At 40.9% G+C, this 23,007-nt stretch overlaps 1 long non-coding RNA gene across 1 annotated transcript in view; it reads left to right on the top strand.

The window, feature by feature from the left end:
• The first annotated feature begins 3,432 nt into the window (after positions 1-3,432).
• LOC119224530 (uncharacterized) overlaps positions 3,433-23,007 on the top strand; it is a 32,156-nt gene continuing 12,581 nt past the window's right edge. Inside the window, exons 1-2 of the long non-coding RNA XR_005121054.2 lie at positions 3,433-3,767; positions 16,621-16,710. This is a non-coding gene — a long non-coding RNA (uncharacterized LOC119224530). The remainder of the gene's footprint in view (positions 3,768-16,620; positions 16,711-23,007) is intronic.

The raw sequence follows: 23,007 nt of genomic DNA, 5'->3' as shown, positions 1-23,007 counted from the left end.
CAATACAAATAATAACAACAATACAAAAATATGCATTTATAAAACACATGAGCTATGGAAATCTGTATATTTCCCTTATAACTTAACAGCACAAAGTGTACGGTGCGCGAGACACGTCAAATACAATTAAGCCACGGAAATCTGTTTTATTATTTGGAGGTGTTTTATACACTAATTTAAAAAAAAAAACCTTTCCGGGTCTAATTTTTCTGCACAAACCAAATCATATTACACCATAACGCGGATGTGTGGCCACAGACTGGGGAGAAACGCATATTTTAATATATTGTTGTTTGTTCTTACTGGTGATTTCTGGAAAAAAAAAATCAGTGCCCAGTCTCATTTTGCCCCGGTTTCCAAATGATTGGCTCACATCCCATTTGCACAGAACACAGTACAAGAAAAATGTATATACGGAAAAATCTCTTATTTTTCCTCTTTAAATTCAGATCAATTTATTGGTTTGTAATCTAGAAGCATGTGTTTTTTTTTCTTTTACTCGAACACGCGGCCTGGTGTCTGTGCTTTGACAAAACGCCGTTAAATACTACCGTAAGTCGTTCAATCCACAGGACCACGGAGAGTAGCCGGTGTACATAAATGGCCCCTCTTCTATTCATGACTCAAATGAGCACCGCCCTCACTCCCTTACAGACTCATTCCGATCCGTCTACAGTCAGGAGAGATATAGTGGTATCTAAAAAATAAAGGTGAGCAATAAACCTCGTGCGAGTCGTCCTGCTAATGTTAAAGGTGCACATTTCCTAGAAATTAGTGGTTGCACCTTTTTTAAATGGGAAGATGACACCCACCAATCGAAGGAATTATAGGCTGCTGATTAGTTCAATTAACAACACACACTTTCCTGATCCCTTGTCATAAACTCATTAAAATAAATGCATCTTTATATTACCGGATGTATTATACTGTAATTGTATCCATTGGCCCAGACTGTTAACTCAGCAAAATTGGTTATTTTTATTTTAAAGGTTTATGTGGTCCCTTTTTGATAGAACAGATGATCGCTATTCAAGCTCCAAACGAGTTCATTTTACACATCAAGAAATGAGTGAACGTGACTTTGTATGGAACACTTAAAAAGTTGTTTTGGACTTTGAGCATCTTTAAATGAGCCGGTTTGACCCCTGGTGTTAAGCCACGAGCAAGGGCAAGGTTCGATGACGATGTGAGTAAGTAGCCTTCGGGGACCGCATCTACTGTGGCAGGCAAGCCATTAAGGTCGCGAAACGTCCCGTCATCACCTTCAAAGAAACGTCGATCGTAACAATGCGCCGAGTCGCAGCAGCGGGACGGTTGGATTTAGTTAATTAGAGGTAAGTGATAACATTTGATTTCTGTGGAAAATCCACACGTGCAGCAAGTGCGTCTCAAATACAGCATCAACAACAAAAGAGAAAGTTGAATGGAAATATCTGTCTTCTGTGTTATGTTATGTCGTAATAGAAGATGTATTTCTCCATGCGCAGTGCACTCGCGTGCGTACGCTCGTCCCTGGCACAGTGCGCGTGCACAGACAGCCGGTGCAATTGTCGCCTAAATGTCAGCGCTGCGTCACTGGGTTTCTTACAAACTGGGCATGATACTTTTGGGGTTATTAGTTTTTGCAGAGACCGTGCCATTGTCTTATTTCGAGGCAGCTGTCTCCGTCTTAAAGCATCACCTCCTCGGTATTACCTCTGGATCTCCTCTATTGTTTGCCCACCGGAGAGCTCTTTGTTCACGCATGCATGCTGCATATGAGTGTCCAAAGCCTTCTGGCGATTAGATAATTCAGCTTAAAGAAATAACTTTAGCCGCTATTAAGACCACAATGACATCGTGCCACTGCAGCATCTTCGATGTGAATTGAAGCATGGCATTGTAAGGTACTACACGTAATCGCCAGAACTGGATACACAACGGCTTACATCAATGTAAAGTACTCAAAATAAACATTGAACGATAAGTGCGTGGTGAAAAATCGACAAACTGAATGTGCATCAATATTAAATATAATACGCAAACCAGAGCCAACGGCGTTGGAATATTGCGAATGGTGAAGCAGGTCGTCCCATTACGCATGGGCGGTTTTCCACGCAGGAGCCGCGGTTCCCCTTCTCTTCTCTTCTCTCCCGTCCGTCCCGTTCATATTAACGAAGCCCGTTGGAAAAAACAAACAAGGCTATGTCGGCTTTCAACACCGCAAACAAAAACCCAAGAACTGGCTGGGGGGAAATTACTCCGACTGCAGTCAGGCGGACTATGTAGTAAGCGGGATTTGCATATTTTGATGCGCTAATTGCCTTGATGTATTTAAATATGGCTGCACGTAGCTGATATGCTTGTCTACGTCATTGAACGTGCCCTCGCTACTAAACTAAAACGTGAATCCAATGGTTACGCCTGCAATTAGGGGAGAGGGGGGGGGGTGCGTTCCCAGTTTAATGTAATTTCAGTCACTTGACGATTAGATGCTTTTGTTATAGACATTCAATTCAGAAAAATAACTGGAAAAATTGAGACCGGGGGAAATGTAGCGGCTATAGCTCCCAAGACACTTCTACACCTTTACAGAAAAAAGTCCGGTATTATGACATTTTCACAAATAAAACATAAATGAGAATTAGCTAAAAGCAGACGCTACTGACAGGTCGCATCATTCAACTTTTTTTTACGGTAAATACTTGTTATCTTTCGTAGTCCTTCTTTCTCAAGGCTGTGTGCGTGTGTGTGCGTGTGTGTGTGTGTGTGTGTGTGTGTGTGTGCGTGTGTGTGTGTGCGTGTGTGTGCGTGTGTGTGTGTGTGTGTGTGTGTGTGTGTGTGTGTGAGTGTGTGTGTGTGTGTCCATTTTAGACAGGGAAACACACGCTTATGTCCTGAGTTTTAAGGGATTACTTCTTGGACAGAGGTATAATTCGTAATTTAAACTTCATGCAAAGATCCCAAAACATTTCGAAACTTTTAAGCTGTGTGTTTTCGCTTGTTTTTCCATTATAGACCACTTTCTATACTTAGTTTGGGAATCGCATGTAGCAAATCATTTCCCCTCTGTCTGAAAACCGGTAAATGCGTTCCGTTTGTCAAAGCGCGTTAGCGGAGCGCCTGCAGCAAATTCATTACCGCCCGACTGCGAGGCTCACTTCGTAACCTGGTCACCAGGGGAAGGAGGGAGAGGTCCACGCCGGGCCGAACAATGCTGCCTCAGTTCGCGCGTGCAACAAAAGAACCGAGGGAACTTGCTTGAATTTCAGAGCACGTCCTCTCCTCACATAGACGGATGGACTTAACACCCCCCCCCTCACACCCCCCCCCGCCCTTCCCCTCCTCCTCCTCCTCCTCCTCCTCCTCATCGCCTCCTCCCTCCTCATCCCACCAAAGGGGGAGGTGTGTGGGGGGGGGGGGGGGGGGGGCATGCACACTCTGAGAGCTCAACTGTGCATGCACTTTTCTATTTGGTGCTTGTAGACGTTATGGGAAAGTTGTCTCTCTCCCTACATCCCCCTCCCCCTTCCCCTTCTATCCGTCTGTCATGTGCTAGGGATATGCTCATGCTTTGCACAGAGCAGCCGAAGCACGACTAATGCAGGCAACTGAGTGTTAACGGCAATTTTAAAGTAGTGCCCCCCCCCATCAAATATCACGGCTGGGATATTTGAGGGGAACAGATACCGCATCACGGTTCACAGGGAGCCATGTGAACACCGCTGCTCTCCCCCTGCTCGGGACGCTTTCTGGACGATTGCTGTGATTTCAATCACCTCGAGGAAGTAAGTGCAACTTTTGTGTCTGTTTTAATAGGGTGCCTAAAGGTCTTGCGTATGGGCAAAAAAGTTGAATATGAGGCTATTTATGACTGTATTTTTGGGGTAAAAAGTGGATTAGGATTGACGATTCACTCCGAGATTCTACGTATTGAGAAGGAAATGTGTAGTTTGAGACAGAAATCTCCTCATTTTGGAATGAAGAGGCACCGATTTGACTTTTTGGCACCTTTTAGATGCAACTAAATATTACAACTATGTGTGTGTGTGTGTGTGTGTTTGAGAGATTAGAAATTATTATTATAGAAATGTACAGTTTCAGTGGCAGAGGCACGTCACCATTTGTGCTGAAATGTGCGAAACAAAGGTAAAAAGTTTGGCTCACAGTGAATGAAAATAGGTCACCAGATAGCCACACAATTGCATACAAACCGTTCACTGTATGGTTTATCTATGTGTTATCATGCACAAATGCCTAATTTATAAAAAGAAATATAGCTAATAAAACAAATATCGAGTATTTTTGGAATTATTCTTTTTTGCAGAGGGAGGGGTTTCAGCTTTGTAGCAATAAGTTTGTTATAATTTTGTTGAAAATCAGTTGGTTGTAAGTTTCACAAATGATGTGCTGTGATTAAAATATGGCTGGCAGGCCGATTCTGAAGCGCCTTTTACCCTAATGAGGTGTGCCTTATACTGATGATCTGAATTATGGCCCTACAGCTAAGTATTCACCATTTCCGCATCAGGAAAGACTGATTGTGGATATGTAGGAATTGAATTTAGAGAAGATGAATATGGAATTTTGGAATGTTTTCTATATAGTGCAAGTGACATTTTTGCAGGTGGATTTTTTTCTATATAAAGTGATACGTAAGACAAAACAATATGAATGCAATAGTTGTGGCTTAACGTTTGAGGGACAGAGTGCTGTTTATAGTTAGACAACTGCACAGGCCTTGTGACTTATGTTTGCTCATTAAAACCCCTCTGATTCGCCCCTCCCACCAGCGAGTAAACTTGAGAGCTAGATGTAAAACAGTAGTAAGTGAATGGGACCCCTGCAGGGAAAAAGTATAGAAGCGGATGATGCCATTGAGAAATAACGTCGTGTTAATTTATCACCACCTGATAATTCCATTATCCTATATCTGTCATATGAGCGCGCGCCCACCGACACCCCCCCCCCCCCCCCCATCCACACACACACACATACAAAAGCTCTCTCTGTCACACATGCTGATGCACAATTAATGTTTAGGAGGCTAACTTTTCTTTCCTGAATTCAGGGTGATTTAAGGTCCAAACAGAATCAAAGTTGTGCACAAGGTACAATAAACGGATGCAGTTGCATGCTCCTGCGCATGATCCATCACATGTCCCACTGCTTGTTATTGTTGACCCACTTCCATAGATCCCAGATATTAACCCATTTGTGAAAAGCTATCCGCTAACGGTTTTCATTTCTGTGGAAAAATGAGCGAGTTCACTCACACTCGCACAGGGCGAAGCGCCTGGGATTTTTGCGTAAGCCGACGTAGCCAGACTCCCCGAATACCATCGCAGTCTACCATCGGATGCGCCGATGACAAAAAAAAAAAAAAACACCCGGGCTTAGTAAGATAGTCAACGTAGAACCGAGTACGTGGAATCTATTTAACGCATACAGTGGTACCTTTTTATTTGAGAAGGATCGCAATGAGCGAGCAGGTCGCGTGTTATTGCGAAAAGGAAAGGCAGCCTGCGCAGGAAACAGAAGACGCTGTCGTCTATGCAGCCTCGGGATGCTCTCGGAGAGATGTTTCATTTTTCTTGTAGTAGATACCAAATCTGATCGCATCTTCCATTAGGAGCAGTTGAATCCCTCTCTTTTTTGCAAAAAAAACCCACATATGGTTTCCCTGCCATCTCTTTTCATTTCCGAGTGTGAGAGTGCGCGCAGACTGCGCGGTGCAAGGCGGACTTATTCCAGCGCGCTCACTGTAATGGATGGAGATTGCATGGATAGTAGGGTGCATTTGCGATTTTTTTTTTCATGACATCACCACAGTTGCATTGTCGTGGTCCGAGGCCTTTGACATCACCGGGGTTGGTCCATATTTTGGCCACCCCTTACCCCCCTATCGTTTGGGGATGGCCCTTTTCTCCCCACTCTTTTCAGACAGACCGACCGTGCAGCACGCAGGACGGACCCCTTTGGCTCAGAGTCACCGGCTTCATCTTTCCATAACTAACTGCTGGATGTGAAAGGATCATTTGACAATCGTTGTCCAAAAAACCCCAACTTCCATTCTTCATTATCCGAAATATTTGCGTCGTAATTCCCTGTGCCGTTATTGCCCTTTCCACAGGAAACCGGATTCCCCCTCCTTCGCTGTGTGTCTTCTCCGCCGGCCTCACAGGATATCTATTGCTACTGCCACAACGACTTAATAGATACGAAACGGCCTTTTGTGGGAATGGAGCTATTTGCATTGCAAATTAGGGCGCGTGTGCAAGGAAGAATGCACCTTACCCGCGATTTTCAAGGCCTTCTTCAACACAGTAATATTGGGTAATGTCATGCGAATATGACATTAACATTGGGATTATATATCATTTTTTGAAGAATTTATCTCTTTGTTGTGCGGGGTGTACAACACTCAAGGCTTTGAAATAGCTGCCCTCAATGGCAAAAAAGGGAATATAAGGGATACAATACACAATGCGACGCTGATTACTTTTGCTTAACATATCTGAAGTCCTGGGAGCTGGAAACTTGGAGACCAGAAGAGGATATGTCCATGTGGATTATTGCTGAAGATTTAGAAGTGGGTTGTTATCTTTGGTTATCTAGCTGTATGAGTGTTCTGCTCGTCATAAAGCTAGATAACCGAAAGTAAAAACTACTTCAAGACTCGTCGAGGACTTGTTGATGACTGATGACATATTATTGCATTCGCCCAAGGACCAGATGTTATTCATTCAACTGATATTTATCTAGAGAGCATGTTTGCCTTTTTTCCTCAAATGCATATGTTTTTTAATTTCATATTTTCACCAGTAAGGGCCTATTATTTTAGCATTTTATTTAATTTGATGATTCACTTTTTTCAAGGAGCATGCTCGCACACCAATCTAGATTTAAACATACGCACACATGCACACATGCACACATGCTGACACAAATACCCTTTATCTCTCTCGCTCTCTCACACACACACACACACACACACACACACATCTAAACTTCCCTTCAGGCCCACTATTGCATGTTAAATAGCCATATGTGATTGTTTAGAATAAGGTATGTGATTTTAATGTTATTTCATTTGAATGAAATTTGAATTCAGAGGGTCATCTCAGCATTTCATTGAAATGAAAGAGTGACATCTATTGCTTCTGTCGCAACCCATGTGCTTCTTATTTCAGCATGATCAAGTTTGGCCAGGAAACGGCGCTGGTATCCCAAACAGTAACAATTAGGACGTATTCTGAGCTGAGAAAAATGGAGAGGGAGAGACGTAGGGGAGTGGGGTTAGAAGAAGGAGGGAGGTGGCAGAAGAGAGGGGAGAGGAGGGGACAAGTGGTGAGGGGATTGGGGGAAATGCGGGGTGGGGGTGCGGGGTGGGGGGGTCGGGCTTGCTTAATTGATTCCGTTAACCGCAGTGCAGGAGATGTGAACGACTGGACGATCCCATTCCCACGCTCAGTGGGGCAAGTGGCAATGCCATGCCTCGGCCCAATATGACAGACAGCGCCGTGTGGGACTGGGGGGTGGGAAGGGGGATGGGGACCGACAGGGGTCATGAAAAGACGTCAAGTGCACCAGACTCATCTGCATCCCCAAAGAAAGAGGCGACGTTTCACAGCCCCAGCCGGCGCGACGCTCCTGGAGTTGGAGTAGTAACGGTCTTGAATGCGTGATGTCTCGCCAATCCTACTGATAATGAGGACTTAAGGTCATTAACTTAAACCAAGCGGGCCTGTGAATTAGAAAGGGATGAGCTGCAAGTATGGAATTATGCATGGCCTGATATCAGCGTAAGGCTCCAGTTGTATTTCTCTTAGAATAAGCCAAAGATATTTCATAGAGAAGTTGGCTGGCATTTCAATATGTGCATCCTTTGTGTTTGAACTTAAATGAGTGGGGGAAAAAATATAAACAATATGTAAGTGGAATATCGGTGGTTCAGTGACTTTTTATATTAGAGATATGGCAGGTCTTAGATATGAATAAATTATTACAAATAATGTATTCTTTAATAAATGGTTTGATTGCACATATATCTTAGTCGCAATAGTTTTATCATAAACAACCAACCACCTCAAGTCCCAACCCAACTTGAGGTGGCTGTTCCTGACCCTCAGATGTTAGACCGGCCAACACCACGTGTTGAAAACATTTATGATCATTGCATGACATGGACCATTATAGAACTCATCTTAACACGTTGATTATAGCTAGGTCGAAGGTGTGTTAGATTTCTGGGTTTCAAACTGTGTGATTAAATCATATAGTTCAAGTCTAGCATGTTCATAAATCTGTGACGCTGGATTATTCAGTCCAGTGTTAGACAGAGCCACAGTGGATGAATTCAACACGGCCTTCTCTGAAAAGGTCTTCTGCCCTCTTTATCAAACCGTCTGATAAAACTAGTGTCTCTTGTACCGACTGACCCCTGTCCAACACGGGACATAATACCAGGTAATTTACCCAAAAGAATAATTTGTGTTGAGAAGCGTTGAATAAAACAAGTTTTTTTTATTTTGACAAGGACAGACAAGGATAACAAAGCCTCCATCTTTCTCTCAAAAATCTATTATAGTTATTTGGTATTTTTCATTTTTAAAAGAGTGGCTAATTTTGTGCGTTCTTCATTTAAGCAAGAAATTAAAACAACTGTTCTTGTGCATTTATATGTAAGCCTATGGCCATAAGATGTACTATATTATTTTAGATATATACAGTTTTAAGTTCTCACCAGATAATCTAAATCTCTGGCTTGACTCATCACTTGCTAACCTGTAGGTACATGATCAAATTAAAAAGGACCTGGGTTCAAACAGTCATTTGTAAATTCAATCTAGAAATGTATGTTGCCAGGAAAGAGCAGGATCACATGTTTAAACAACTGCAAATCACACTTCCATGCATCTCCCTACTCATTACATATTCAGTACTCCTGAGCTGCTTGGGGGGGAGATGAAGTCTTAGTTGGCGGAGGTTTGAAAATTCTTTTTCTGTCTGTCTCCAGAGATTGAGTAAATCTTGTCAATATGGTTCACATTAGTGCTTTTTTATGAACACTGACAACCACTGCTGCCATGACTCTTTAAAACCAGTTAACTCTATCTGCGATGATGGCATGGACTCCATTTTTAGATTTAAAAGCGCACCTGATGTGCATCTTCTTGTCGCTATGAATGAGGCTAAATAGTGTCTTCTAGTGTGCGAGGTGGCCAAAGGTATGCTTTTATATTATTCATAGAAGTGTTCCTGCATGTTGGTGAGGAAGAAAGGCCTCACCATCCATTTCAAGGAGACCCATTTCCTCACATATAAATATACCCGCGTGTTTTGACTATGCGTAGAAATGGGTGGCGACGGCCCCCTTTTCCCTCTCCTCTGTAAACGCGCTTGACTTCCACGCTCACACACACAGTGCGCCGCAGCCATTGTTGTCACGTGATTGGTTGAGTAAAAGAAAACCATGGCGACCATGGAAGATGTTTTCATATTCATTGGATGGGCAGTCAGCATATTCCATATGAGCGTTGCCGGGTTTTCTAACGTGCCTCCTCTTTGCCTCTGTGCTGTGTGTGACAGGTGCACTAGCAGGTTCATAAGACGTATCAGGCCAGGGTCATTTCTGGGCCACACAAAGGGAATATAGTCGTCTGCCGTTTGATGTATTTTTTCTTACTCACTGCGGCCTACTGGCTGAGTGCCGGTTTGTTTTGTATTGACGAAATAGTAAACGTATTACTCATTTTTTTTCAGAAGAAAGCTGTAATATTCAGTGCTGACGCGTTTGTCTGCCATTTTAGTTACAGTCAAAACACTTTCATCCATGTTAACTGAGGAGAAAAGTAGTGGCGCATTCATGCTGCTGAGGCTTGTACTTGTGGCTGGGGGCTCAGTGAGCATCTTCGTTTGCATGTCTGTGTTTGCACATGTGTATTTTGTCCTGTCCGTTTGTCTTTGTAATTAAGTGACCCAGCCGTCTTGGACCGCTAGTGAGGCCACTACATGTTAATGAAAGGGAACAATAGCTGTGTCTCAGTCAACAACGTCTGTTTGTCTGGCCTGGCCATGTCTGTCTATTTTTGTGTGTGTGTGTGTGTGTCTCCTGGACATGAACTTGAACTTAAGACAGGCAGCCAGACACCATCTGTTCACCAGGGGTAATGAATTCAATGCATTCATGGCTGTGGTGCAAGCCAGGCCACCGCCAGCCATTGATGAGCAGATGACCCCTAGTCTGATTGAGCTCCTCATCACTAATACAATTCAACAATACCAGCTGGTAGTATTGGTGTTTATTTTGTTTGTTTGCCTGAGAGTAGTGAGAGTGGTGATGTGCCAGTAGTAGTCAAGCTTACATACGTGAGTGCAGCGTGAGATGCTTCCCAGCATGCATCTGTATGTATCTCAGTGTTTAATCATGTATTTATGACGCCCTGCATTTTTCTCTTCATTCCCTATAAGGCTTATGCAAATGAATTGGCATGCACCCTTTCCCTTCCCATATACAGCCCTTTCCTTATTTAAGCACTGGCTTGCTTTTTCAACAGCACGGCCATGCTGAATTTATTACTTTGATAATTGAAAGGGCCGGTTCAGTATTCCCACTGATAAAGTGTAAGTGAAACAAGCCAGGCACAATGTGAATTCCTGCAGGCCCTCCTTCTCCTCCTCCTCCTCCTCCTCCCTCTCTTCCTCCAGCTCAAGCTTCTGTCACAATCACAAGCACATACACACGCATGCGCACACACAATAGGGCTTTTCCCTCTGGTTGGTGTCGCCACGGCAACGGTAGGTGAGATCACCGAGCGCATGGCAGCATCAGCCTCTGCCAATACAGGACAGATTTTTTTCTCTGTTTGGGGGGATGTGTGTATGTAGAGTGATCTATGCAAGAAACCAAATGCCACCAACTCCTTCGCTTCGTAGCTTACTGTAAACAAATGATTTGTTTGTATGTGTTTCCTGTCAGGACACACATGCATTGGTTAATTGATTTAGTTTATCTAGTGTTCTCCATGAATTGATGTCATAAGGTCAGCTGTTAACATTTTAAAAAGTCTGAGATTGTACATTGGTCATTTACACAGAAATGGAGTCAAAAGACTTAATATTTATTAACCACAATGTTGCCGATTAACAGGGATCTGATTGACCTCACTCCATAACAGACCCGCCAGCCATAACTTGCCATTAAGCCACAGAGGAATGTCATGGTTGGGCCCTTTTTAATGACATCATGCATGGCCACTTGAGCGTCTTGTGGAGAGCAGCGGGCATGCTGTGCTCTGCCACGCTGTATGTATCCCTCCCCATCAGCTAACTGCGACAATGTACATGACCAACATGCTAGTGGACCGAAGATCTATTCCGAAAATAACATAATGTGATGACAAACAGAATGACATACAGAATAATATGTCAATAATACGGATTCATACAGTTAATCCAGTCAGGGAAACTTGAGCCAAAAACTAAATATTAATCGCAGAATTATCTTCAGTGAAACACACAAATGTCTGAAACTGATAAAGATGATGATTATTATAAATATTGCCTGCCTATTTAATTTTGTTAGCTTTTATTTATACACTTAATTGTACATCATGCTGATAGTTACAAGAAAATAATAGATATATAAATACATATATATGTTCAGTTTGGATTTTTTAGGATAATAATTTGTTTATAATTATATGTGACAGTATTGAGAAAACGTAGTGGTTATCTTGTCTTAGTGTAAACCTTGTGAATTTATTGTCCAGATAATATGTGAGAATACAAGAATATTAAAGTAATACTATTTGAACTAGTGTACGTGTTGTGGGATTTAAGGTAGACTAGAATGCAAATGCAATGTTTTAACCCTTGTTCCTATATTGCCAACATAGCTAATGTAATAATATGGATAATAGTGCCAACAAATATATAATAATTTCCACTATGCTGCCTCACTATTAGACAGCTAAAGTGTGGTAGCAGTAGTGCACAATGAGGCTGTGTGTGTTTATACGATTTTTGCACTAAAGCTGTCTTCCCGGATATCTGTGCTCTGCTGGCATTTGATTATTAAAATAACATGCATTATAAATAAATTAGAATAATTGCATTTGAAATATGCTTTGAATCCTCTTTGAAGATAAAGGGGTGTAAATAATATATTTCATGTCAGTGCATTATTCATTCTATATTAATTACAAGAATCAGGTACTCAGTCTCACCATGAAACATGTTATGATCTGTAGGTAGTCTGCATGTTGTTTCTCCCACATATATTGCATCTTACGTACGTACAATATCTGTTAGTATCAAGCAATCTTTCTCTAAACCACAATGCTAATATCTCAATGTTTCTATTAGTAATGCAGTTTATTGTCTTTTCATGTTTCAATAGGCCTCAACTTTTTTTTTTACGCATTAGCACATCGGTATTCATTTCATCGAAGAGGAGGGGCTTCAGAAAACGAGCATAAACAATGTGGTCGTGACGCTGCTATAATTAAGATATGCACGTCTTTGTGTTCTGCGTAAAGCAAAATGTTGTTGAGGTACAGATTCAATTTGAATATACGCGAACCATTTGAAAAATATATATGCTGTTCAGAAATTAAATTATACGGTCCCTCAGACTGAGGAGCCATATCAGTGCATATGGAATAGTGAGCGGGAGGTGCTATGCTCGCATTAACATCCAGTCCTTTTATGGAAATTTGATGAGAAAGGACTCATGCATACACGCCAGGGCTGGGGTGTACTCACCTAATATTCTTATTAGAGAGGGGTGAATTAAATATTTATTGGGGGGGGGGGTGCTAAGGGTTAGGAAGGGGGGGTCTGTCCTGTGTTGTCGTGAGGACCTGAGGTGGAAGACGGGGGAAAGGGAGGAGGAGGTTGGCTTCTCTATGAGTGTCTCTCTCTGCCTCAAGGTGCCACCATCTTAAGGCGTTTGGCAGTAGTGAGAGTGTGAGGAGGGTAGACCTAAAATGTCCGCTGGCATAGACACGCGCATGCATACACATTAACGCATACAGATTTATGTGCAGTAAATAGAGAGGATCGCAGCGCTCAAAAAGTAAATTATTCAATTACTGTCATCAGCGGCTCTGCATGCTGTGTTTTTCAAATGTATTCATTCTCTCTGCTGCTGTCACCTATGAGATTGGCAGGTTGTTTAGATTTCTAATGCACAGGATATACTAATACTAGTCCTGTCATCAGAAATGAACTGGTATTTGTTAATATTAAATAATTTCAATTAACCAGTGCTGCGCTTTTCTGCACAAGAAAAAATCCATAGGTTGTTTTCTATGGAGTTTGACAAAACATTTTGATTTGACACACAAAGCATTTATTGAAAATCCAATATGCACATATTGCAAATATTACAAGTTACAAATTAAACAGTTCATTAAATAATATGACTGCGATAATCTTCAACCAGAGCATGCCAAAAAGTGCCACTCACAGAAATATAAGTCAACACTTTGTATACCTCACAAATGTATATTCTTACCTCAACCTTAAGAGGAAGGTGCAGCACTTGACCTTTTGTGAAAGTGGTCAAATCTGCTCACTCTGTAAGAACATTAGATTTGTTATTCCCAAAAATCTCCAATATAACTTTTTAACTGAGAACAAAGTCAGGGACGATGTTGCAAATTTATTAAATCAGCGCTACACCGTTCCACTTATCATTTTCTGTCGTACTCTCCTCATTGTCACATGCACACGCTGTAGCAGACCTCTCCTATCTGTTAATTATCATAACTGTGCTTAGTGAGGCAGGAAAACACACACACACACATGCACACACATATGCACTTAGAGTCCAAAAAGACACATTGTTCAGTGAGATGCAGACACAACATTAGCATTCTCTTTCATCCTGAAGTGCTCCTGAGGCCTAGCATCAGGAAGAATGTGCAGGAAATTATTCAAGATGAATTATGCCACACATAATACTTTTTTTTTGTGGCACTGACACGCAGACACACGCATAGATGCTGTTCATCAGAAATATATAATGGAAGGTATTCAAATACAATTTACAAGGTTTTGGCTAGAATGGTACATTGATTTTGGGATTTGTTTCTATAGATGCTGGTATATGGCTGTTGGTGCCAAGTGATTATGTTTGTATTATAGAAGCATGTGTGCGTGGATATTATGTACATTCGAGATGTGTGTCCCCATCATAGTATGAATATTGCCTATTTTTATGTATAAAAGTATAGTATACAAGTCATATAAATCAGCTGTTCCCCTGTTTCTTGTGATGAGTGCTACGCCATGTTGTGCTGCCAAAGAAGCAAGAATAATTAAGTGACTGCATGTTGGATCCTGGTGTTGGCTAATGGATTGTTACCGGGAGGAAATGAGACAGGCAGCATGGGGGAGCTGGGTGGCAAAGCAGACTTCGACTTTGGATAATGAAACACTGAAAGCCTCCGCGGTGGAGAGTAGACACATCTCTTGTGAAGGAAGTGCTTTTGTTCTCTGACTACTTCTTTTTTGTCGTATATGTAGGTGCAATTGGTGAGGAGTCACACTGAGTGAGCAAGGCATTCAGTTCTGCATCACTGAAGTCAAGATATATGTAGTTTTCCAATTTTACATTTCCTACACGGTTTCAAATCACTTCAACTCACCCCACAAATGTTTTATTTTCCCACTCTATAAAAAGAGTAGGACGAGGATGTTAGTTCATTGTCACGTTATCTTAGAATTATTGCATGATTGTGTAAAATACAAATACAAACGCAATTTGCATCACCAGACTAATGTTTTAGAGAAAACACACTGTCGTCGCCAGCATAGCCCACCCATCCACCCACCCACCCACACACTAGGCTAGAAGCAGGGTAGTGGAGGGGAGAGGGGGTGGGGGGCAGGGGGGGGGGGGGGGGGGGGCACAGCGCAAAAGGGAGACAGAAGAGCAGGAGCAAGATGGGATGAGACAAGCCACACAAGCCACAGAGGGAACTGGGTGAAGGTGGAGGGGGGCGAGCTGTATCGTTACCCTAAACCCTGCCGTAGGGCTAGAAAAACACACACATACACACACATTCATATACTCACACACTGCTTTGCCACACAACCACAAAACAGCACAGAGCATTGCAAAGGGAATGTGAGAATTGTTTTTATCACTCCTGAAGTGTTAATTGATTTGAGAGATTATGACTTATGTCTGATGCTCCTGTATGTGTTTTAGGATCCTTAATTTTAAAGTATTTTGGGGTTTGTAGGTAATTGTATGCATCAAATCCTAATTAAAAAGGAAAAAATAGACCTTGATCTTACAAATCTTGTGAGGTTGTATTTTTGATGTTGACATGCAGCATTGTGGCAGTGAGTGTGGCAGCGCCAGTGCAAGTCTTTGTATATGCATGCATGTATGTGTGTGTGCGCTTTGATATGAAGCTCTAATAAAAGGTGGCATCTGTTAGTACGATATTGACACGCCAGTAAGAATTATTTAAAAACACACAGCTGCAATTACAGTTTGTGTACCTATGTATGTATGTATGTATGTATGTATGTGCACGAACATTAAATAATGAAATGCACTGCTCTATTTCTAATATCAAAAGTGAACTTTTTGGTGATTCTTTTTCATCAACAATATTTTTGATAATTGACCAGTTTTTGAAAAAAACTATCGTAAGTGGTCCCAGAAAAAAACCTAAGAGAAATACTTTAACCCCCAATTTCTTAAGGATGGATTTAATTTGCATGTTGTTGTGAGACCAAAAAGTTCTTCTCAAACTGCGTTTACAGTCTATAACGGTTCCCTTTCACCTTAAATGAACTCGTCCTTCAGCCTTGACATTTGGAGCGAATAGGCTTGTTTGTTCAAGTTGGCGCTACATGATAATCATAGCAGTAAAAAATAGCAGGAATAGACCAAACAAGTGTGTCGGATTGTACTGCTGACCACTTTAAAGCTGTCTGAAGACGATGAAAAACAGTTCATCAGTCATTTGAGTTTTTAAATGAAGTGAAGGAAAAAAAAGAGTGAAGGAGACGCATATACTCCTTTTTAAGCGATTGATACATTTTGAGTCTTCATGCATCAGTACTATTGCAATACTTCAAAATGCATTAAATATGTCGATAGTAAGCAGGGATCAAGCAGCATACATCAGAATAAGCTTCGAAGACTTTGACTGTTATTATCATCTCTGAACTGTTTATTACTTATTATAACATGATAAAGTAGGCTATACATGGGTCAAAAATACATATTTAGACCCTTTATTTTAACATTTAAATAAAGTTTCAGATTAATATTCTCAAGTATGGAAAAACTAAACTTCTTCTGATGTGCAAACCAGCTCCTCCTGTGCTATAAAAGATGGACTACCTTAGAGTGGCTATTTGTAGCAAAGTGTAAAGGTTGAAAAGACATTTGCACAAAGTTATTGCCAATTTAAATTCCTGCAAGTCAACTTTGCAATGGTAAATTCTACCTTGGTTTCCTTCTTCTATAACTGTGTGTTTGCCTTTTCCTTTTTTATTTTTAGTGGAAACATGTTAATTGAGATTTGCTCAAGAATAGTTATTGAACATGTAAAGGTTAGATCTAAGTAAACTTATTCACCCCCTCCGTGTGTGCTTTTATTGCTGCAGTGATGGAGGAGAACTACGCAGAACTACAGGCAGGAAGTAGAGGTCAAGATGACATCTCTGAGATTTTGCTGTCCATTGGACCCACATAAGGTAAGCTTGGATTATTTAACCCAAATATGTCTTTGTACAGTTAAAGCTAAAATGGGCCAAGTACGTAAACTCAACATATCTGTTCTATGTGAGAAAAATAATGTGTTGCAATCATGGCAATATGATATTTGTTCTATATTTTGAATTCAGAAGTCACCTAGCTCTGAATTATTTACATTTACAAATTTGAAAATGTCAAAAACAGAATGTATTGGTTGGCAGTGGTTTGGTTCCTCCCCATGTGCCGTTCTTACCTCTTGTGTGAGTCTGTGTTCCCGTGTTTCTGTTTGCGTGCACATATGTGTGTTGGATGAAGCCATAGATGTTAGTGGTGGTCCAGAGGACACAGTAAACAGAATAACACTGAGCTCAGGCGATATCAAATCCCATGACCCATCCTTTGACCTGTGATCCACACCAAAGACCAAAAACACGAGGAAACAGAGGTTACTGTTCGCTGTCCATCAACAACAAAACAGACACACACACACGTTTTCACTGGCATCAGCTTTCCATTGCAATCGTCGTGGTAATTTCCCTCGCCCTGCCATTGTTTGCATTGCATGCAGGACATTTATTTTCTATTAATTTGACCTGCAGATATTATTACATGACACGTTTTATGTTATTTAAGAGCGTCGGGCATTTTAATGAGCTCAGCTACGCTCTCATGACAACCAAATATTTATCACAATGCCATAGAAGGATGGTAATTTAATTTCAACTTTGACCCCACTTTTATGACAACTAAGTAAACTGTACAGAGGCTGAGGTGGGGGTTACACACTGAGAACAATTAACTGGAATGATGAAGAAGCACTTGTTCTGCCAAGCCCATTACCTCGGTGGTGAGACAATGCTACAAAGTGACACATTTTGGTGAATAAATAAACCAAATAAACCCTTGTGATGTTACATGTTGAGAGTTCAAAAGTCAAAATCTTCATTCCAGCATAGCTTCAGTTTATCATTTAGTAATCCTGCTACTTCGTAAGGCCATAATAAGTGTAACCAGGATCATTGTTGAAAGTGTTAATCAGATTGTAAAAAGGCAACTTAGCCATTTATGGAAGAAGAAGTTGTTGATGGAGACCTCTGGATTGTTTGACTTCACAATAGTGGTGGGTCAATATCATCCAACACTTTGCTAAATAGCATTAAAAAGGTTTTCAATTCAGTTTCTATGGTTTGTGTGGAATACCAGAGTAGTTGCATTGTATATATTATCTTTGCAGATAGAGATGTGCTTTGACAACATCAGGAAATGTTACTACTACGAAGGACAGCAACTCAATACATAGATTTCTATGATCCTAATCTCTTTTTTACTCCTTTGAAAATCCCAACACAATATCCACCCATGAAAACAATATACTATATACAGCATAGTTTGTTTACATTGCACCGCCTAATTTCCAATGCTGTAGTCATAATTATTCATCAGATATGAATATTTTATACTATGGCTGCATACTATTAGGGGGCTGGTGGGGATACGTTTTTATAATATGGTGCCTGCATTCTTGGATATAAGCTGTGCAGTTGCAGGCCTGCTTCCGTATCATCAGTGCAAGCCCAGCGCGATTGATGAAGTCGCGTCTCCATTTGTCTGCATGATTAAGGAGTGTTAAAGCATCATAAAGTGTGTGTGTGCATGTTGTCTCAGATAAAACAACGGCACAGAACAAAATATCTAAACTACAGGAAAGCTTTTGCTGCAGTTTTTTTTTACAAATATTGAAATGAAGAAACAGTGAATGTAGCAAGCTAAATGCAATGGCTTGATTATTTATGACGGCCTAATACAGTAGCAAACGATTATAAAATAACTACTGCCGGACGGCAAAAGAGGAAGAAAATAGTTCACGTTGTTCATGAAAATGTAAAAAGGTATTTTTTTTCCTTTGCAATGATTGACTTTCCATCTATAAATTAAAAAATGTCCTGCTTGTCTAGTAATTCTATATTTCATGCTTGGATGCAATCCATTCTCCATGTTGTACACTGCAGAAGCTCATGCCTCTCAGCAACAGTACATTATGTCCTTTTCTTACTCCTCATCTTCATTGGTGTACCATTGGATGAGTCTGGTTTTTGTGGTTTGATTCTTGTATGATCAATTTATAATAAAAACAGATACAACTAGAGTTTTCTTTTTTCATTTAATATCCAAGTAGCGTTCAGCGGGCTGTGTAATAGCGTTGCTATGGGGGGGAGGTTCCTTCTGCATCATCATAGAGCCAGAACAAAGGATATGCACATTGTAAAATCATGCAGATGAATGCAAATCGCCGGCAGGAAGGAATAGCGAGGCGGCAGGAGGGGGGTTTGTATAAACAGAAGGATGCCAAGCACTTTGTATACGACACTTGCTGGACAATCTTCAAATATATTGCTTTCAATAAGATTCCAAATGTATTTTGCACTGTAGAGCAAGATTCTGTAAAGTTTCTTCTGCTTATAAATACTGGATGGATCTGTTTTGCTCTCAATGCCTAAATAATGTGTACCCTCCATTTGTAATATAGCCTCTCTGGGGGAAATTGTTCTTTGTTTTTTTTGTGATGCAACAAAAGGAATAGTGTTCACTCAAGAGCCTTTTATAAAACACATTGACTGCAAATACGATACAATGGCTGCAAACAGCATTGCAGCACGTGTGTGTTGGACCGATGATATACTTTGACGGTACCGCCTCAGAGAAATGCAGTGCGGGTAATGGTATCACAGTGTTAATGAACGTCTTCCTCGTTGCCCCTTTGCCTCCCCAGTAAAAACTTCAACTCTATCAGAGATATGACATTTTTATGAATGTGCTCAGTAACTGGGCGGATTAAGTGGGGAGGAAAGGGGTCGGCCTCCATTTTGCTTTAGCCACGAAAAGAGAATATGCTTGTATTCATTTTCAAGGATTCAGATACTTCAAAGACAAATGTCACTTTTATGCTAAATCAGGACAATATCATTGATGCAACAGCGCAGAAAGTGCAACAACATTTAATACACACTTGAAAGCGTAAAGTACAGTTGATTAATTCCAAAATTGTACATTATATTCTTTTTATGATTCATAATACAAAACAAAGTGTGTTTGACATGTTAAATATGCCAGTTTATTAACACAATGACATTGTTATTCAAACCTAACGTATGAATACTTAAGTAATAAAATACATATTGTTTTGCACAGCAGCATTACTTCCATCACAATATGTTGTCATTAATGTTGACATAGTTTGGCAATATTGCATTAAGTGGCTTTCATTGCCATACAACAATCACTGATTTGTTTCAACTTTCAAACAAAAAAAACGTATTTATAAATAATGCTGCCCTCTGTCAGACACCACACACACACACACACACACACACACACACACACACACACACACACACACACACACTCACACAGACTTACCCGCAGACACAATATGGTGGAGGAGTGAAGGGGGGAGGGCACAGACAGACATTCACAATTGTGCATAATGATGTTAACATTCCTGCATGTCTAATGCAGGGGATATTGAGACAGACGCTAGCTGGTTGGCGGTCTTGCTGTGTGTGTTCACGGGTATGAACTGTAGCAGCATAATGATGTATTAATTTTGGTCTGATCTAGCTTGTGGTGTTTGGGCTCCTGGCCGAGGTTACTATGCAGCCTTTGATGTGATCGTTAATCTTATCAAATGTATGCAAGATCACACCGCACTTTATATTCGAGTCTGCTTGGATGATATTGTAGGAACGCTGTAATATGTATATGGGTGAGTAATAGGAATGACTGCTGTTGATGCTTTCTACACATTTTGATTATTAATGTTGCTTATTTTCTTTTCTTATTTTGTAGGGATCCCCCCCGTTTCTCCAAAGCTGTTTAAATGTAACAAGTCAACACAGGGATCGTTGTGTGGGATTTCATAAGACAAATGCTAAATCTAAAGAATTTAAAAAACAAAAAAAATTGCTTTTACTTTAATGAATATTTGTATTCAAAAAGAGTGGTATGCTTAAATTTTCATACGACGGCACCATCAGGTGATCTTCAAATACTCTAAATTTTCTTTCTACTTCATCCCAAATTGAAAGACAAAAACTCAAAGGGAGGGGAAGTGGATATGAAAATTGGAGCGCCCGCATGGTAAAGGATGGAACAAAGAGGGACAGACAGCATACATAGAGACGGACAGGCCAAAAATATGAAGCTCATTTTTCCGTGGACACCCAGTGGCGTCTGCATTGCAGAACGCTGAAATCCGCTTCAAATGAATCCCTGGCTTAAGGGGGGATAGGGTGGGGAAGGGTGAACAAGGGATGGGTTTATGCTATCTCTGCTTTAGTACACTTTGTTTCCCCCGCCACCCCCCACCCTGAAATATATTTTTTCTGTCTGCATCAAATGTCAAGTTAATTTCCTGGGTGCTATATGGATGTGTCCTCCCCTCCGGTACGTGTGGCAGGGCGGCTGATTGTGTGTGTGTGTGTGTGTGTCTGTCTGTCTCTGTATGGGTGAATGGAAAAAGGGAAAGGGGCATGGCAAGGCAAAGAGGGAGATGAGAGGTGGTGAGGGGGGGGGGTTCAGTACAGTATCTATAAATTGTCTCTCTCTGAAGAGCCAGAGAGGTGTGTTGAAAGTGTGCATGTGTGTTGAAGTGTGTCTGGTTGTTTAAGAATATGATCCAATTATTAACAGATGCTTTTGTTCGTGTACTTATGTGCCTGTCCTTATTTGTGTATTCACATTTGGGTTCTTTTGAAGGTTCATCTGAATTCAATAATAAGGCAGAAAAAAGGAGAAAAATGCAGTGTATAAAAGGTGCTGAGTTGTTCAATGGAATTGTAAAAAAGAAGAAAATCTTATTATCCAGGTATTTTTTTAACAACAATGTGCACATAAAAGAGTGGATGGAAATTAGCATTGACTCTCATCAGCTGTGCTGCAAACCAAACAATGTATAAAGCTCATTGCCAACTGATATGTTGTAGAACATTACCTTTAACAGCCGCGCGTATTATTCCTGTTTTAACCTTGTTGCTTAGCAATAGCAGTCATTGTGGCTTGCCTTATAAGGCAAGTCGAATATTTTTTTTTATTTCCGTTTTTCTCCATGATCATTAATTATATCCCTCTGATATCCTCACTCTGGCTATCGCTCTTTCTGTTGTATTACTTGTTAAAATTTGAACAAACATCCATATTCTCCGTATGTACGGACCTTTTTCTAGTTTCTTTACTGCAAATGTGTCCAGCAGTGCATGCGTGACTGCATGTGATTATGTGTATGTTCATTTTTTCCGAGCAGCTGTTAAGTGTATGAAGGGAAACTGTACATTTTGAATTGCGATTTATAAAATGCCTTATTGCAGAGAAAGGGATTCTGCCTTTGTCAGTCGTGCTTATGCTGATACGTGCTCCTGCCCCACAAATGTCACATCCCATAACAGAATAATTACACCCAGCTAATTACACGTATTCATGATGCTGATGTTGATGCTGATGTTTTGCGTTAATAGTGCTGGTGGGATACTTTTGTTACAAGCCACACAGCTGAAAAATGTGGTTGAGTGAAAAGGCTTTAAATGAAGTGATTCTGTGTGTCTCCGCCACAAGCATCAGTTTGATAAGGTTACCTACATAACAATTATTTTTATTTTTATGATCATTATGGAAAGAACCGCCTGTAGCATGTTTAAAAGTAGAGGGAATTTCTAAAAACGAACTGAGCTTTGTCCTATATTATGAAGGTCATTTTGAAAATCAGTTTCAATGTTTTAAATACTCTGCCATTCATCCACTATTATTATTATTCATCTCTGCTCTGTATTTTTTTAGTTCTCTTTGGGTTTATTTTGCTTATCCAACAATATGTTGGAAGAATGTTTGAAAGTGGAAGCAGGGTTTATACATATTAAGAAATGACATTGTAGAAGGAATGGAGAAAGTGTTGGAGAAAGAGACAGAGGCGCAGCAGGAAGCCAGAGGAGGGTGGATGAGTCGTAGTTTCTAGCTAAATGGCTTATTTTTGCCCTCGCGGAACAGACTTAATCAGACTTGGCCCAGCTGTAATGAACGAGAGGGTCCAGGCAGTGCCTCTGCTTGGGTAAACATAGATTGTTTCGCTGCAGGGTTTCGTAACACAGGCAACAGTGCTACTATTGTCCTGCCAGCTCTTATTAAGAGTCGAACCAGAGAACGGTTGAGGGGCAGAAGTGGGAAAGGGAGGTGGGTGTAAAAGGGGCAAGTGGGGTAAAGGTGGCTAAAAAGGAAAAGGTATGGGTGAGAGCCGACGCGATCGGGAA

This window comes from Pungitius pungitius, chromosome 5, assembly GCF_949316345.1.
Source record: "Pungitius pungitius chromosome 5, fPunPun2.1, whole genome shotgun sequence".
In the NCBI taxonomy this organism is placed as follows: domain Eukaryota; kingdom Metazoa; phylum Chordata; class Actinopteri; order Perciformes; family Gasterosteidae; genus Pungitius; species Pungitius pungitius.
Note: the sequence above shows the minus strand (reverse complement) of the source record. Positions and strands in the feature narration are given on the sequence as shown.